Consider the following 19,714-nt stretch of genomic DNA (forward strand, 5'->3'; position numbering starts at 1 on the left):
GCTTCTGTCTGGCCTGTCTTAAATTGTACTTGCATTATTATGCACTAGGAGTCCCGAGGTTATTTGATATCATCTCTTTACTTTAGCATATTGGGTGGCACATATGTGTCTGTCACATCTGTGGGTGGCTTTCTAACCAGTTCTACAAGCCACAGTAAGATTTATTAGAAACTGAACAGTTGATAGTGTGTACATGATACATTAATTGATTTCATTAATTCAGTAAAGATCCTGAAATGCAAAGTTGCTTAGATGTTTGAGCATTCTAGCTGAAGAGGTTTATTATTGCTTTGCAAAAGTTGTGTATGTATGTTTGCACAAAGAGCACAAATTTGCACACAGCTAAAAATATAAGGTATTCTTGATACATTATATATTAGTGCCGCTGCATTGTCTGGGAAAAGCCTAGAAAACAGATCCTTGGGTTTAAACATTGGTATTTACACCGCTTTTCAAAGAAGCTGGCTTCCACACCTTGTTTTCCCTCCTAGCAGGAAAAATTTTGGCTGCACTTGCATAGAATGGGTAAAATGAAAATCATATTTTAGGTTGAGCTTGGGAAAACTACAGCTATGAGAAGAAATTCTGCTAATTAAAATCTAAAACTAGGATATCTTTGGGATATAAATGTCACTGGATAAAAGAATATGCTTCAATTTGTTCTTAATATCTTTGCTGATAAGTACAAAATATTTTAATTCCTGATATCGCTGGGGTAATATGCAAAGTGCAAGGTGTGGGTTGTACTTTTTTAATTAATATAATCATTGCTAGTTGTGCATTCATACTCATTATCTCAACCAACTGGTTGAGACAGTGTGTCTTTTACGTATTCCGTACAAATACCCTTTGTCTTGGGTGGCAGCTGTGTTATTGTAAGAGGAGAAGAAAGGTGATAGCTCAGAACTGTAAACCAAAGTGTGCGTTAAGAAAAAAGAGGAAAGAAGAGTGATTGAACTTGAATCTCCCTCTACTCGGCCAAAATGAGATCATCACTTATATGGGTAATTAAAATCGCAAGAATCTAAGATCATATATGACCAGTAATCCTTTTAGGGGTTAGGTTCAGGGATTGCATTAATTTATAAATTATTTTGCTCTTATCCTTTTGTATGGAAATACTTGATACTGCCTTTCTGGCTAATACATTGCTTCTGTGACTCCTAGGAGAAGGAATTACAATTAGATGGTACCTTAGATTATTTTCCATTATTATATAACCCTTTGCTATGTTATAGCTGCCTTCTATTACTGCTACAAGTTCTGTCAGTTCATGGCTTTGGACTTCAGAGTGTCATCTGAAGATCAAACTTTTTGCTAGGGAGCTGTGCCAGTGAAGAACAATGATCAAAGATACACAGTAAACAAAACAAATTGCTCAGTGTCTATGTGGTTAAGCTGACCAAGGGCTGTTATTACAGTCTTTATTTTTTTTTTTTTTTGTTGATGCAGATGCATCAGTGCGAAAACTTCAATTTTCCATTGTAAATACACATAGGAGAAGCTGAATTTGTGTAGGGGACTGATCTCTTTTGAGTGTGAGATCCAGGCAGCTGAAAACCCCATGCCTCTGTGTAATTTATAGCAATACTTTCATGTCTGGCATCTGCCCCAATTCTTCTCAGCCTAAAACTGTCCCTTCAATGGGTTTTCACAGTTATTCTGAAGACCTTTTCGTTTTCTGTTCTGTTACAGAATGGTGTAGTATATGAGCAGCATTCATACAGTTGTCAAGTTGTGTATTTGTCTGTTTATGTTCAGTCTATCTTCAACGTATAGTAGGAAAATTAGCATATGGCCTCTTGTACAGAGCGAACATCTCATGAAGTACAGATGCAGTCACATACATAGTTCAGAAAAAATGTGATATAACACAAACCGTCTTCTGATCAAATTCAACTGTTATGAAAATAAATACTTCATACTAGAAAAGCAGTCATAGGACAAAACAAAGTTATAGAAAGTTTTGATAAACAGCTGTCTATAAAGGGAACACAAGGGAGAATAACCTGTAAAGAAGGTGTCAAATCAAGTATGCAAAAGAGAATTTGTTTTATTCAAACTTGTAAGGTATTTCTATCAAACTCAAATGGCCTATACCTTTGGCAACAGTGTTATTTAGTCCCCAAAGGCACAAGCCTTTTACTGATACCCATTACAAACAAGCATTTAAGAAGCAAGAATACAAAACCATTATAATTTTTTTCAGAGTAAAATGAAATAGTGATTTTAGGGGTAAGACTTTTTAGAATTAAAATTTAAGAGTAAAAAGAAACAGAGGTGGACTGGGTTGGCAAGAAAAGTGTGCAGGATGATGCAGACAAGACCTTGTAATCAACAGACTGGATCCTATAATGTGGATAAATGCCTAATAGGAAGATGTAAATTCTCAGCGGTGCCCAGTGACAGGACAAGAGGCAATGGGCACAGATTGAAATACAAGAGCCAGGAAGAAGCTGAAAAAGAAACTTATTTTCTTGTTGTCAGTAGTTAAGATTGGCCGAGCTGATCTAAGAGTCCACTGACACCAAAAGAGCAAGCTCACACTAATCTCCTCCTGTCCCTCTGTCAACTGCCTGGACCTATTTCTTTGTGTTGGGGGCAGTTTTCAGACACCTAGATAAAATCGTAGGTAACAGCATCACATCAGCTTGGGGCTGGATGAGCACCAGCAGGGTACCTGGCAAAGAGGAAGGAGTACAATGTCCTTTTGGTTAGCAGCAAGCTATTAGATTGGTTCAGCATCTTATTTGACATGTAGGCATAGAAAATTTCAGAGCGTCATATCTTTATGAGCAATACAGCCTGTGTGTAGTATCTCTAGAGAGCCAGTAACACAATAGGGATTATAAGTTTAATAGAATACATTTGTGGTATTTAACAGCTTTATATTGGGTTCATTTGCTTTGATGACAAGCAGGCCCAACAAAGAAAAATGAGTAAGAGTACAAGGTGTGTCCATCAGTGGCACCCATCAAAGATGTTTGACTACCCACCACTAATTAGATGTGAAACACCTTTAAGCATGAATAACACCTAGATGCAGACAAAGACATCAAGGACATGTGCATGGTGGTCCCAGCACTGAAGACAAATAAGCAGGATTAGGAAGAGATGAAAGTCACTTAGGAACAGGTAGTGGGTATGGCAGAACTGATCCACAGAAATTAGGTCATGGGATCTGAAAGCTGACATGTGCCTTGGGAAAAAAATACCAGATTCAGAACTTGCAGCATAGCTGAGGTCTCTATCTGTCCTGAAATGCTGAATCCCTGATGCTGATTTCTGGGACAGGTCTCCAGTGAAAGGCTCTACTTGAGTTAAATCATATTGGTTTTTTTCTATTTGGAAAACTTATCAGAAAAACAGTGCTTAGCCTGAATTCTAGCCTTTGAATGCCACTAAATATATGTTTTCTATGGGCAGCTGCTAATCTTAGCTGTAGCTGAGGGAAAGGTAGATCTTGAATTGGTCACTTGAAGGTTTCTCCATAGATGAATCCAGCTCAGGCACCCCATGGAAGCTGTGCCTTAGAGATTAAAATGCTGGCCTTCTAACAGTGCTTTAGACAATCAGGTATGAGAGCTGATACAGCCATGTGGTAAGGTTTGGGAAAGTGTTTCTTCTGTTAGGTGCTAATGTTTTCTCCAAGAAAAAAGTACTGAAAAACTTCTAAAAGTAGCTCTGGGAATATCCAGAAATGTCACATTTTGCCATCAGCTTCAATTGGGTTTTAGTCAGGTCTCAGGAAATGCAGCATTGGAATAATTTTCAGATTCCCCACACATCTGAAACACACAGTTTCTGGTCTCTATTGGAGGTTTTAAGCATCTCATATGTGAGATTGTATTTAATCACTAATACTGGTATTGCTTCAGTGTTTTCAGTAGAATAGATGACACAGTTTAGTTCCAAGTATGTTACCTCTTCAAATGAGAGATATTGCTGAAACTCCAATTCTGTTTCAATACAGCATAAATCTATTGTCATTAATAAATTTACACTGATAGAAGCAGATTGTGACATGAAATGTATAATGCATTTCAAAGTTTCTTGCACATTTAGGCAGTACTTTCCCCTTCCTCCTGCTTTTGGAATCTTTCCCAGTCTAAGGCTGGAGGAATTGCTGTGTTCATGTCCAGTTCTACCTGCAGAGGGTATTAGCACAGAATTTGTTAAAGTTGGTGTTACAGTTCATAAACAAGCATTAAGGTAGTCTGAAATAATGGTAAACTAGGTTTCCAAGGCTGATTGCAAGATATCAACTTCAGAAGTGAGTTTCCCATTTAGTAATTTGAACAGATGAAAAGTGGGTTACTTAATAAACTGGTCAATGGAAAAAGTTCTCCAATGATAACACTAATTAATTCTTCTTGTTCAAAAGCTATCTGACTAATCATTAATATACTTACTAATAGGTAGACATTCTTTGGTTTATTTTACATAAAATGAGATTAGATTATCATAATGGTCCCATCTAATCTTCCATAAATCACTATGTTGAACTGTTCTCTTAATCAATCTTGTCACAAATAATCTCAATATACTTACAAAAAAAATGGGTTTTAATCAACAAACAACATCTTTGAATACAACTTTCATTTTTGATTATGTGAACTTAAGTAATTTGTGAAAGCAATGTAAACCAGCATAATCTACTGTCCCTTTTTCTGAGGCTTTTTCCCTGCATCTACGTGGTTCTCAGTGTTGTGAGCAATTTTGGTTTTGCTTCATAGCTGCTTTTTGGAGTCTTCTTTTCAATACACATTGAGGACTCCACACAGAAAAAGATGTTCTGACTTCTTTGAACTGTTTGCCGGCAGTCTTTCAGTGAGGGGTCAGAAACATCTACACTGATTGGTATGTCGGAAACATTTAAATTTTCCTTCTTTCCGGAAGACTTTTTCTTGATTTCTCTTCTCCTTGTAATTTTGCTGCTTTTTCGCACACAATTTCAATTTCCTCTCTCTCTCCTGCCTCAGTTCCCAAGTATTCACTACACATTGTCTACTTTTCATCCAGAATGTTTCAGTTTATGTATCTGAGCAAAAAATGAAAGAGTTACGGGTCCCGTAATTTGACTTCAGACATGTTCGTTCCTGTTGCACTTACAGAGGGTTGGAAGTTCAATGGATGCAGAATCACAACCATAAAGTGTGGAAGTGGTTGACATCCTACACCAGCCACAGTAAATAATTTCAATTTAAAATAACTAACATAAGTTCCCTGCTGTAAAATACAGCTAAATGTGCAGGAAGATAATGAATTGAAGAGACAGTGATAACAGATAGAGTGATGGAAGAGATTAAAAAAAAATTGACAAATTCTAAGTCTTTTGTAGAATCAGAGACAGAAGAGAACATTGGCTTAAATGCAAAGTGATACGTTCTAAATACGCAGTAAGAATTCTTTCTGTAGAGGATTAAAACAAAAATGTCTACACTGTTAAACATGAAAGACATGTAACAGAAGTTACTGTAAAAGAGAAATGCAAAACTATTTGTAGGAGCTCTGGCTTATGGGGTTTTTTTATTTACTTTGTTCATTTTACTATTCATTCACCCTTTGAAAGTGGGAACAGTCTGTCTATGGGAAACAGATGTGGTTTTACTGTTTTCTTACCCCTCCCCTCCCTCCCCCCCCCCCCCCCCCCCCGCCCCGAAATGTCTAAAACTTAGGGAAACATTAGTATGGAAAAAGGATGGTGGAGGCTCCAGCTGGAGATGGAGGACAAGGCATACTTTTAGAGTTTCTTTTGTTAAATATTCTGTCTGTGTTGGAATTGCAAATAGTGGACTTGTTTCTTGCTTGAAGTACAGTGGTGACAGGCCTGTGGCAGTCAATATAACATGGTGCAGCAAAGAAATTGGGCCCAAATGAGACCTTGAACAACGGAGCTCCAGGTGGTAGCCTAATGGATAGGTCACTCCTAACTTCAAGTGTATGATCTGAAAGCAGTCTTCAAAGGACTTTCTACATCTTATCTAAATATTTCTTACTGTAAATAGCACAAATATCTCCATTACCTATCTTGCAGTTACTCATATTATTCACTTGAAATAATTGGTCATCAGTTTGTAAAGATTTTCTTCTTTGCAGAGACCAGAAAATCTAAGACCTAAAAGACCAAATACCAAAGTGAAATAATTTCTGTGAGTCTGGGATTTTGGGGTTTTGGGTGTGAATGCTGGGGGATGTAATTCCAGTAATCAGTTGGTATCTGAGACTTGAATGTGAAATGTAAGACATCAAAGTTTATGAATTCAAATAGTCATAAAAACAGCAGACTGTAAGGAGTCTGAATTTCTGTACAGCTTTTAATAGATGCTACAGGACAAATCTTCAGCTATTATAAATCAGCCATGGTTATTTTAGATTGAAACAGATGCCAAAGCTATAAGAAAAGAGTTAATTCGGTCTTGCTATTGGGAATCTAAAAGCTTCTCTGAGTTCAACTACATGGTTTGAATACCTGTGAACAAGATGATTCAGATGATCAGCTGGCCAAAAAGGGAACTAGATGACAAATTATAGAGTGCAATTAGTTTATCAGATGGATCAAAGCTCAAAAATATCCATGGTCTCAACAAGACTGGGGGACCAAACCCATGTTCTAAGCTGGACAGGAGCCTTGAAGTAGCAGCACCACTGGTGATAGGATGCTCAGCTGGAAGTTAAATGATGGGGGAGGAAACTGCACCTTTCTAAGCTAGTGAGGGATTTGAAGACAATATGAAGTTATGAATATGCAGAATTGCAGGATTTAAGATACAAATTGCTTAACTTCTTGACCATCTGTGGAAAAAAGATGGGGGTTTTCTGTTGCCTCTAGAAAGAGGCAGATGGAAATGTTACCTTCAAGAGTGAAGCAGAAGATGAACAGAAATATTTATCATGAAAACATGAAAACTTCACAAGTTTAATTTAGCTGATGGCAGAATCACAACACAAGGAAGGAAGATAACAGTCAAATTCAGAAATACTATGAGTTACAAATAAATATCGGAGCATTGCTGTTGACTTCAGTGAATGCAATGCACACTTAATGGCATCTGAAATGGAACAAGTGGCATTATACTCCTCTGCATTCTTCTCATTGCTGTTATTGCATTCACTTATCACTGAATGCCACATTACACAATATAAGTGTATATTTTACATTATGAATACATCATCAGTGAATTTAGTCTTATAATACTACCATGAAATGTTTTCTGTATTCAAACATACAAAAGAATTTTGGGATGATATAAAATAGTTTTGCCTAAATTGTTTTTAAAAAATGAGGTAGGAGGCTGGAAAAATCTCTTGCTTGCTTTTTAGGATTAAATAGATATAATTTACCCCATAATACATATTTTGACCTATATTTTTCAAGGTAGAGTTTCCTGCCTGCATATTCATATACTATATTTTTATAATAGCTTTTTATTGTATTTCAAAAGAGCATTTTCTTATCTTGTGATATTAAAGGCTTTTTGCAATACAAATACCTGGATGCCTTTAAAATGCTTTAAGAGATTAACTAACTGTGAAGTCCTTATCTTTCCTTTTAAAGCTCATGTTTATTTTTTCATTCTGCCTACATAAGATTAAATGCATATAGGTCTGGCTTTCTAGAATTTAATGGAGTAAAATCAACATTTAGATTTTGTCATTTTATTTTTAGTGCACACTAAAATTATTTCTACATTTGATGGAATCAAGAGATTTGTTACATAAAAGTGTTTCTCTTGCTCAAGTTCAGATGTCCCAGTTTGCTCATAAGCAGGAATCTGTCTCTATGCTGTGAGACTCAACAAGCCTGAAAGGAAAGCACCTGCTACCATCCTAATTTCAAGAAAAGTGTTCATCTTATTAGAACCTATTCTAAAATAAGAATTACTGAGAAAAGAAAAGACTCATGAAAAAATGCTCTCAGGTCTTTCTAATTTATGCATTTTTCAATCAGCAGATCCCTGTTTGCAGTGTTTACATGCCAGTATAACAACTTTTAGAAGTGCATTATTTCAGCAGTGCCAATAAAGCCCCAGACTAGTGTGTAAAATCCTGTGTAAATAATTTGTTGGATGAGCAAGGAAAGATCCTGAGGCTGAATTCATCATTTAGCTGGAAGTGTTTATGCCCTACAGATGAGCAATCATTGTGGTTTAGTGGATAATATTTTGTATTTGCAACACTCTTGTAGAACCTATTTGATGCTTGTTGCAAGAAAGAAATTATGGGAGAGGGTGAAGATCTAAGTTTACACTTGAAGGGAAAAAGGTAACCTGAAGCCATAGTGGCTAAATCATCTTGATACAGATTTAAACATTGTGCCTCCTTCTGTATGCGTTCCTGCGTAGGGTCTGTATAGCTTGTGTGTCTGAATGTAAAAGAACCTTACCCTTACAGTGGGGAGCTGTACATGAGTGACTGTTCTGTACGTTAGAAACTCTGGCATGCTTTGACTGTGCTAACATGGATTCATTGGAGTTGCAACCCCAGTTTCAAGAATTATTTAAGAACAAATGCAGCTAAATTCATGAATGGATTTTAAGGAGACTATTTTAATTTATAGGTATTACAGTGAAAAAAAATAATTTACTCTGTCCTTTGTCCCTGAAGGACAGCAAAGGCTGAGTGATTTCTGTGCATGAAGGAAGGAAGAGAAGCAGTGGACAGTAGTATTGGGTTGCTATTTAGACAAAGTAGTAGAGGAGTAGGTGTGAACCATCAGCCTGTACTTGGCTTCTATCTAATTCCACTGTTCGACACGAGTACAGATGCAGAGAGCTTTAATGGATGGACACATTTGCTTGAGAATGTAACAGACCACTATGGACTCCTTTTAATCTTTGCAGGCAATAGCATGGATAGAACTTATCCTAAGAAAGGAAAAAGGATAGGCTTAACAAATACTAAAAGTAAGTGCTAAAGAGGGCTGGCATGAGTTCATCGTTTGAAGGGCAATAGACTGCCCTAAGGTATAGCTCCCAGTGTCAGGAGTAAATAATGGTTTAAAAATTTCTTGGATAATGGATATGGTATTCACTGGGAATCATAAGCAAGTCTTAGCTGCCAGTCTTCCAGCTGAGTGGATACTTGGGCCTAAAAAGTGATTTATTGGATATTTTATTGTCAGATTATTTTTATGTATCTAGTAAATCAAAACTTAGCTGTGAAGTTTTGAGCTATTATATCTAAACCCGGTGATATAGTGAAAGTAATAATAAAATTTCTTTAGGTCCTGAGCTTTGAAGATATTAAACACAGTCTTTCCTACCTCATCCCCTGTAACTGTTAAGCAAAGACACACGTGCTTATTGTTTGTTCTTAAATATCCAAATCAAAGCTTCCAGCCCTTTAATGGTTTTCCTCTTTTTCCTGAATTCCCTCCACAATTCAGAGTTAGTGAGATGCCCTGCCCCCTTTTTCCCACACATACACATTTGATGTAAAGCTATGGAAAACTTCAGTGTTCAAATATAGGCTGTCCTTTTTCACATTGGAAAGAAGTTGGTATGTATTTTGTGATCCAATATCCTGCCAAGATGTTCTGATTTTATTTTGTTTGCTATCAAAATTTAAAAATGCCAATCTGAATTATATAGTCCTATTCATGTTGGCACTTAGTAAACCATACAGAAACAAATTAATCCAAAGTCTTTCATGAATTTTTTTATACAATAGCAATTTCCACTGCTACCCATTGAGAGAGGAGGTTGTTGCTTTTTTTTTTTTTTTTTTTTTCTTTTCTTTCATTTAAAAGAAAAAAAGCTTAATTGGACAGTTCTATTCACAAATGTAGAACACAATAATAAAAATTTCATTTGGAAAATTTAATATACAAATATTTTACATGAGAGCATTCAGTTATCTCTTCCTTGCCTTACAACTGTCTGTTATTGATTATGTAAATGGGTCTGAATTACAACCAAGGATCTGAACAGTTGCAGCCTGAGATAAGTTGACAGGCATGCTTGAATTTTAATGCATACGTCCTATATTTTTCTAGTAAGCTTCATCAAAGCTAAGATACAACCAGCAAATTTTCCAAATTTTAATAAGCTAAGACAATTTGTGATAATTTCATCAGTGCTTGGTACCTTAATGCCTAGTGGCTTCATAGTTCTAGGATTATGACATTATGTGTCATCTTTGAAGGTAAGAGGACCTGATTTTGCCAGCATGTGAAAAGAAATATATACCTTACTTAACAGTGAACATATACTGCATGGAAAATCTACCTATTTTGTCTGTGTTATTTCCATAATATTTTTTCGAAGATCAGATAATTAAGGGAAAATGCAGAAGGTTTTATCCAATCAGTTTAATTTCACCTATCTTTTAAATTGGTATATTAGATATCTGGATGAAGCTCCTTCTGTAGTCAGTGGCTAGAACTCAGTGGTCCCAAAGAACAACTAACCATCTTCCAATGGCCAGTGTAATTGTCATAAATTTCCTGAGTGTGCCTGGCTCTTTCCATCGATTTTAGAATATCCAGAGTTTAATTCTGAGAGATTAATCTCATCCTCAGCCTAATAAGCGGAATCTCCTGCAGTCAGATGACCAAATTGGTACAAAAATCTATTTTAACAGTATCACTGAGATTAGAAGAAATTATACAATGAAACAATTTACAAAATAAAAAAAATGTTGACAGATATGGTGTGACCACAACTGTTTAACTCAGTCCTTCTGTCTCTCCTCCCATCCCTCTCCCTTCCCTACCCCCATGGAGAAGGAAATCTTTTTTTGCAGAAGGAAAGCCTGATGGAGTAGAACAAAATAAATGCAAACACGCACACACATTTTCAGAGCAAAGGTGCTCATTGCAGTCAATAACGCATAGGCAACAGAAAGCACACACTACTAGAGTTGAGTACATACAGACACAATCTGGTGTTCTAGTTGCCCATCATATCTGTTTTCCTATCCACATGCATAGTAGACTCATGAGAGCATAGCATTCAAAAATCCATTTTTATCTATTACTATCTCATGGTAGATTAGATATAACTACCATAAGGTGAACATATTTTTTCTCTTTAAATAGGAATTCTTTTTCCAGAGGCTCTTCTGATGTGTTTATGACCATTCTATATGAATTCCTCACAAAGAGCAACAAGTTTATGCTCATAATATCTCTGTGAAATATAAATAAAAAAGTTGCTAGCAGGAGCAGATGTTGACAAAGTCTAATTGACATCAGTACAGAGACTTCTATGTCTTTCAAGGGGACAATGAATCTGGTAGCCCTTATCAAGTAGGCATTTGCAATTGCACACTGAAGTCTCATTGACTATAGTGGGATTTGAGAATACACTTACACATGTATGTAAGCACTTTGCTGAATGCAGATGCATGTCACAGAGGATTGGAAAAGATAAAAGATTCCCAAATGAATGTCTCAGTGACAGAGTCATTCCTCTGACTGCTCTATCTGTTAGCTCTCTAATACAAAGTTTAGGATTAAAGAACCCAACTCCCCTACCCCAACAAGTACTGTATATGCTGGCAGAAATATTTTGTCTGACTAAAAATGTGAGTTCATCAGTTGCTACTGCCATTACTTGTAGTCTAAATCCATGTTAATCATTCCCAATGTAATGAAAAAGCCCAACAAAACTTTTCTACCTTTTCAGTCAATGTGTGATGTGAAAAAAAAATAACATTTTCTATTAATTAAAAAAAATTTTGCTAAATAGAAAACTTTTATTTTCATCTTCCCTTAGTTAATCCATAAATGTTCTTAATCTCTGGTTTGCAACTGAGTCCCATGCTCAGTTGTGAGGACAGGGAGGGGAGGATAATTGAGATTTTAAGCCCCAAAGAGACATCAGTGTGATGTGTTGACCTATGGTTAAAATGTATCAGCTATTGGAACCAAAATCACTGTATGACAGTCTTCACCTGTGAGGCTTCATATGAGTCATGGGGGATGCACAGATGTGGAAAATAACGTGTGAGATGGAGAAAAGGACAGGGAATGTCCAGCTCCAGTGGCCTGCAGTCACAAAATCAAGGTCTGCGGCTTCTGAAATTTTCAAACCATGACTGTGGTAGAGACATTTGGTCCAAGAACCAGACTGTATCTATTTCAAAAAAACCCCTGTGAAATATGTAAAATACAAATGTGAGGAACTTCAGCACACGCTGTTCTAATCCACCTATTTGCTCTTTTGCATTGATTGGTAACGTATAACGTATTAACAGTGTACACTGAAGCCTACAGGAACACAGTGCATATGTATTGGGGAAAAATTAAAAGGTTGTGTCCTTTCAAAGACAGAGTTTCACACAGTGTAGTCTAAGACTTACTAGCAGTTTCTCACCAGCAGCACCACCACACAAACCATCATGCTTTAAAAAAAGGGTCTTCCTGTGCACTGAGTTTTTAACTCTTCTGTTAAACAGCAGAGAAATAACAATATCAGAATAAGAGCAGTTATTTTTCTTCTAGAAGGCATAGCTTTATCAATTAGAAATAGTTACTTTGTCAGCCAAATTTTGAACCCGGGTACCACTCTACGAATTAGCTGCCTGTTGTCTGAGGCTATGTATCACTATGCAAATATGCATATTGCTAAATGACCTTTGTGGTTAAATTTAGATTATCACTTAAGGAAAACTGTCAGTTTCATTTAATTTCCCCAAAGTCTTTGTCAGTGCATTTAAGAATCTCAGTCACCCTGGAGTGTTACCCAAGGTACACGAATAATTAAGAAGAGCTTGTAATTGAGTATTTTGAAGTAGTTGTTTAAAAATATGCTAAAATGTATTGAAGGCGTGATTAACAAAACAAACTTGACTAGTTTCCTCTTTCACAGTCCCTGTTGCCTCTTTTTGTTTGAGAGTTGTTCCTTGACTTGTTTTACTTAACAATATGCACTATTAATGCATAACTATTTTATGATAGGTACTGTTTAGTCTGCATTTTCCCCCAGAGCCTTCAGTCAAATTTAGGGCAAATTTTTATGAAGTGGCACCTTCTGAGACAAATGATGATGGGATTTTGTAAAGCTAAACATTCTATTGTAATGAACTGGTTTTACTTCTATATATGTGAAAGGACAATCCTTCCTGGTTTAGAAAAGAGGAAACCTCAGTAAATGTTTTCATAAGTAATTGAACTTCATTTACCAGGTAGAAATGCACTGCAGCAGTGATATTTACCACATCAGTGATTACAAGGCAATTATAAAATCACACCAGCTTATTAAAATTGATGAGAAATGTTATACCTATACGCAATCTGTTAAAAAAGTATCACTATAGCTGATAATTTTACAAAGTATGCAGTGAGAAAATTAACAAGTTATGCTTATAGTAAAACCAGGAACATTTAAATTCTTCATAACATTTCTTGCTTGCGTTTTTTTGAGTGAGAAATCACAGGGAAGAACTTACAATTAAACTGTTTTTTTTCACTAAAGTTGTAGTAACAGGACCACTTAAGATCAAGGCGTTCCCTGAAAATGATTCTGCATATTTCACATTTCCTTTAACAATTTTGTTACAAAACCAACAATAGTGATTACTTATACTTATCTTTATGGTTTAGACTATAATTTCAACTTTCAAAGTGTGCATCTATTTAGGTAGGTTTTCTTAAGAAATTACTTAGGTTCTTCCATGATCTTAAATAAAATTAAATTATTTAGTACTTCAGGTACCTTTAGTTAAAGTCTACTGAAGCTCATAGGAATGTTTCTACTGACCTGCACTGGCTTAGGACTTCAGTTAGCAAAGTTTTTGTGGTATTGTAATTGTTAAGGGTTGCCAAATTTGGTAGCCTTACAGGGGTGAGCCTGCTGTAGCTCTGTGTTCCCTGGTCCAGCTCACAGTGAGTCTGAGCATGTGGGTCTATGAATTTGTACAGTAAGTGTATTGAAAAAGAGACTACTGCTGAAATTTTTATTAAAAAGAACAATATTCAAAGCTATGTCTAAAAATATTCTGAGTTATGTTTTTATAAATGCACAAGTGCTTAGCCAAAGAGCAGAAATATTAGCAGTATTACCTAGCCAGTATCCAGTGTGCAATATTTAAATTTGGAGTAATTCTAATTATTCACAATGTTTATATGAGAAATGTTGTATAAATGTAAATAACTAGCAAATTGAAGGAAGTTGTAGTTTGCTCCTAAAATTTCAAAAGCGGAAACAGCAGCTAAACTAAATAGGTTATTCTTTATGAGATGTCTGCTCAGATCTAATAAGCAGCTAATTTAATTTTCATACCAAAGTAAATAAATTAACTAGAGAAATTAACCTAGAAAGTTCAGGAAAAAGTAGGGAATGATGCTGTCTAATAGTTTCCTTTTAAACTTCCTGTTACATTTGCTGTTCATCCAAGAGTTATAAAGGTGACGCCTTGTGGTTATAAAGAATATTGCTCCAGTATTCGTTAACTGCAGAAAGGGTGTTTTAAACTGCCTTTTCTATGTATACAAATAGAACAACGTTATAATTGAATCACGGATTTGGCCAATAATCTTTCACTCTGGAAGATACTCATTATGCATGATATTAATACTATTTTGGATTCAAAGTGTCTTAATTTAAAAAAATTAAACAGTCTTCACTTTGACTTTTTTTTTCTTCCTTTTTTTAACCTTGCTTTGGTGCTTTTGTAATAATTTTACATCTTTACAGTACTAAGTGGACTTAAACATTGCTCCTCAGGTTCAGCTGAATGTTACACCTGCTCCTGATTTAGACGAACACAGAAAGCACAGAAAACCTGGGAATCAAATTAATTGCATCTTCCCTACATAGATACCATGTGCACAAATATGCCCCTGAAAGGCAATACAGAGCACAGATCATGTAACTACATCTGCCATACACCCAGGGGCTATACAGCGATATCTATGTGTGTGCCACCTTCCCTTTTTTGTCTATGCACAGTCATTGCAGCGGCTAAAAGGATAGTTCAGTGGTCTTAAATGATGGGAAAAGGGGTAGCCAAACTATTGCATGTTTAAAGATGCTCTCCTAGCAAGGGATCACAGCTTGATCATTACAGCTGCAACAGTGCTGAGCCTGAACTGATGAGGTCTCTAATCCTGATATGAGTCATCTCCTTCTTCTCCTACAAAACATGCTCATAACTTATTTAGTAACCTTATTTAGTAAGAAATCTAATTCTTCAGCCTTCTTCTCGTCCTAGCTTTCAGACCAGCTTTAGCAATACTGATGCTTACTACAGATAAACCTATACATAAACCATCATCCCCTCACTTGGCAGCAGCTCACAGCCTACCCCTCTTGGTCTTGCAGAGCCCTGCAATTAGAATAGCCTCTGCCAAGTCCCAGCTATTCCATTAACATTGCATGTTGGCAGGAGTGACCATGTAAGTTTGAAGTAAAGTTTTTCTTATTCCCTTCAATCTTAGCAGTGTGCTTAAATGATATGTTGAGATAATATTTACCATTGGATGTATATTCACTGCCCTGTATAAATTATGAGAGGTATGAATGAAGCAGCATATTCCAGCTGCCTTCTCCTCATTAGGCTCAGAGATTAAAGAAGTTGAAGGCTAGTATGAGAAAAAAAGTTGGTAAAACAAATTTAACAAATGGATTAATTTCCTGCAGTAGGTGGCCAGATATCAGCCAAAAACATATGAACATTAGTGACAGCAGTAGTTAAATGGATTCCATCTTAATGAAATGGCTCACCTGGGAAACAACATGGAAGAATTTAAAATATTGCATGGCATCAAGAAATTTATGAAAGGAGTAACTAAAATGTGATGGAATGATAATTGTCATGCTTACTTTTAAAGCCTTTGTTCCACTGGGAGGAAAGATGAAAAATAAAGGTGATGTTAAGAACACTGTAACAACCTCCTGCAGAAACAAGTCAGAAAGGGGTAAAGAAAGATCTTTTAAGGTGAATATAATTTTAGGAAAGGATAGACAAAAATTTTACTTAAACCTGAGGATTTTTTGTGGTATTCCAGTGCCACATTTGGTTATAATAAAGGATTCTGTAGTTCTATTTGAGAAATATTATCAGGCATTTTTATGTTGCAGCATTGCATAGATAGTAGAATTAGTAACGCTATAATAGGTGTCCTGGTTTCTCATTTTCTTTCTAGTAGCTGGTGTAGTGTTATGTTTTATGTTCAGTATGAGAATAATGTTGATAACACGCTGATGTTTTCAGTTGTTGCTAAGTAGTGTTTAGTCTAAAGTCAAGGATTTTTCAGCGTCTCATGCCCAGCCAGCAAGAAGGCTGAAGGGGCACAAGAAGTTGGGAGGGGACACAGCCAGGGCAGCTGACCCAAACTGGCCAAAGGGGTATTCCATACCATGTGACATCATGCCCAGTATATAAACTGGGGGGAGTTGGCCTGGGGAGTGGATTGCTGCTTGGGAACAAACTGGGCATCAGTCGGCAAGTGGTGAGCAATTGCATTGTGCATCACTTGTTTTGTATATTCCAATCCTTTTATTAGTATTGTCATTTTATTTTTGTTATTATTATCATAATCAATTTCTTCCTTTCTGTTCCATTAGACTGTTCTTATCTCAACCCATGAGTTTTACCTCTTTTTTCCCCGATTCTCTCCCCCGTCCCATTGGCAGGGAGGGAGCGAGCGAGCGGCTGCATGGTGCTTAGTTATAGGCTGGGGTTAAACCATGACAGGAGGTATACATACTGATGACTGTTCTAGCAAAATTCAACATTAAATATCACTTAATTCAATAAGCAGATGTCACAGGATGATATGAATATGATTATGAGTTGATACAAATTACAGTGAAACAGTAAATGAAAAGATCTTTAAATGTGACATACAAATCATGGTGCAATGAAGTAAAAACTTGCAAAGTAGTCAATTGTATGTATGGTCACACTGTCAAGTCAGATCAGCTCTTCTTTCAGTGAGGGATTAGGCAATCATGAGCTTAGTACAGGTCGTTACTGTGGAGCAGCTGACTTGCTAGATTTCAGTGCATAATTTATACTTATTTGTATATCCATTACATGAGGTTTCCATTTCAAAAGGCAACCTTTCATTCACAGAGGGAACTAATTAGTAGAATCAACCAGTTAAAGAAGCTGTACTAGATTATAAAAATTGATAAAACTATGAACAGTCAGCACCTCAAGCAAAAGTGGTGCAGAGAGAACACATACAATTGCAGTCTAACCTGATGAATTATCTTCTGTGAAGTGCCAAACAAGCTGATAACCTACATGGAACAGAAAAATCATGTGAACAGAGAAAAAATATTAACTCTCAGAGGTCATATGTATGGGTAATATGAAAATTGCCAAGATTCAAGGAGAATTACATCCTGCCAAGATACTAACATAAAGTAAAAAAGGCTTTTCTATTTTATATTGAAATAAATATAAGCTGTTCACAGCCAGTGCCAAGAGTCCTATTCTTGCTACCTAAGGAGTGTCAAAACTGGCAGGTGTTGTGTAGGACAAAACCAAATAAGTCAAGCCAACTTCCTAACAGCTGGGGATAGTAGACCATCAACCTCATTGTGAAGTTGTAAAATCTGGCATATATGATAGGGTTCAAGGCTGTTACCATCTTCTCTTTCTCCAGTGAAGAGACTTAGTGCCTCAAATCAATTTTTCAAATTAAAAAAAAATCAGCTACACATTTATAGGAGAGCCAGCACATCCACAAAAGGAATAGTCTGCACACCTGCTACTGACCTTTGCTTATCTGAACTCCCAGTCCGTTTCAGAAAGACTTCTCTGATCTTCAGGAAAACAAAGAAATCAAGTAAATGGCATAATTTACAAGAACCTGTAGTGGATGCTGCCATGGGAGCAAAGCAGCAAAGCAGCAGCAAACTGGACCTCTTTGAAGGTCGGTAAGTAAACAGTGACATAGCACTGTCATAAGGTAGGTCTTAGGGCATATTTTGTATGGACTTTAAGCATTTGACTGATTCAGCCACTATCTCACATCAAGCCTGGCCAGCTGTGCAGCTGGCAGGCAGGAAACTGAATAGACTGGTTGTGCTATGGATAATAGCAAAGGCTGACACAGAGACACATACATACACACACGCACACACAAATCAAACAAATGTAAATTCCTGAGAACGCAGACACTGCTTACACTATTCTGTCACCATCACAAGAGCAGTCACCAGTATCTCTTCTGAATAATGATCTTAACATTTCTACTTACTGATGGCTACAGAATAGAACAGAAAAATTAGAAGTGGACTAATGACAAATACCACTAATAAAACAACACTGTTAAGAAGAACTGGAGAGGACAGAAATAATACAATTGCGGAAATTAGTATAGAGTTTCAAAGTACAAGGTGTTGTACTGGCAGATCAGTGAGGAGCAGCCTTGCCATCAAAAGCTCCCAGCTAAGCATAGCAGCCGGCAGCATCTCTGTGCACTAATTAGTCATGGAGTGACTACTGCTGAGATGCAGCTGCAAAAAAGAAAGCTTAGATATTTCAAACAGGTGAAGTATTTAGCAGTGCCAGGAAAAATCTAATTAAAGTCAGACAATTTTAAATAGTTTAGGCCTGATAAAATTTACTGCAGGATGCTTAGAGAGTGGATGAAGTGCTCTTAATCCAGTTAGAGGATATCCATGAGAATCTTTGCAGGTTGCGAAGTGTATCAAAGACTGGAGAACTCATGTCCTCTTTAAAAGTGAGTGTGGTTGTAGCTGGATAGAAGAAAGAGGGATCATGTTTGGATTCTAGCTGTTCAAAAACAACAAAACAGCCAAAATTTATAAGCTTTAAGAATTCTATAGGTAACAGATCCATGTTACTTTTCAGGTACAAGTTATGGCAATCTAGCTACTTTTTGTGTTAGGCTAACATGTTTACTAGACAACTGAATCAAGTATCTCTTGGTTATTTTCTAGTCCAGGTAACAAATGTGGCTTTGGAAGTCCTTCAACAGTTTGTCAGAGAAACTGTATTTTCTCTTCTTGAACAGAAGTAACTAGATATTTCATCTTAAAGAAACTGATAATCTTGAGTTGGGCATCAGTGCTCTTTGGAGCTCAGAAGAAAAACTGTTTTCACTGTAGTTTCCAAGAGGTTTCTCTGGAAAAAAAGCACACTTTTCTATTTTTCTCTACGGGCTGATTTCTATTTTAGTTTATCAACTGTGAATCATGCCTCCCAGGTGATTTCCAGCATTTTGTGTACTGTTTGTTCAGAGAGCATAGCAGATGGTTGTTTAGACCTTTAGAGGTGTGCTGTTATATGTTGTTCTGCTATAAGATTAGCGTTAGAAATAGTCTTTAAATATCACATTTGTACTTGCTCCTGGGAAAAATTCTATAACTATGTATGTGGTTCATGCAGCTGGTACACATGTATGTTTGAAGCTCAGGATACCAGTAGATCAGTCTGGGGTTCATCTTCTGCATGATTTCCAGCAACTTCAAAAGAACATGGTTAGTCACTTGAGAGAAAAGAACATTGGAAAGTTTCAATTAAATGTATTTCAAACTTCTTTTGTTGCAAGGCACTTTCTACTTTGTGCTTTTGCTGTTGGAGGTTTTGGCTGCTATATAAAACAGCATGCACACTGCTGTAAAAGTTCTTCCCCAGGGTGCTGTTCAGAGCATTTATAAACAATTATTTTTCAAATCTGATTTTTAGGCGAGAGTATCATAAAGACCTTTTAAAAAAAATAATCTTGGTAAATGCGCATGTGTGGGTAGTTTAATTTTAATCCCTGTAAAATAGGGTAGGGAGGAGG

This window comes from Accipiter gentilis, chromosome 3 (genome assembly GCF_929443795.1).
Source record: "Accipiter gentilis chromosome 3, bAccGen1.1, whole genome shotgun sequence".
Lineage (NCBI taxonomy): Eukaryota > Metazoa > Chordata > Aves > Accipitriformes > Accipitridae > Astur > Astur gentilis.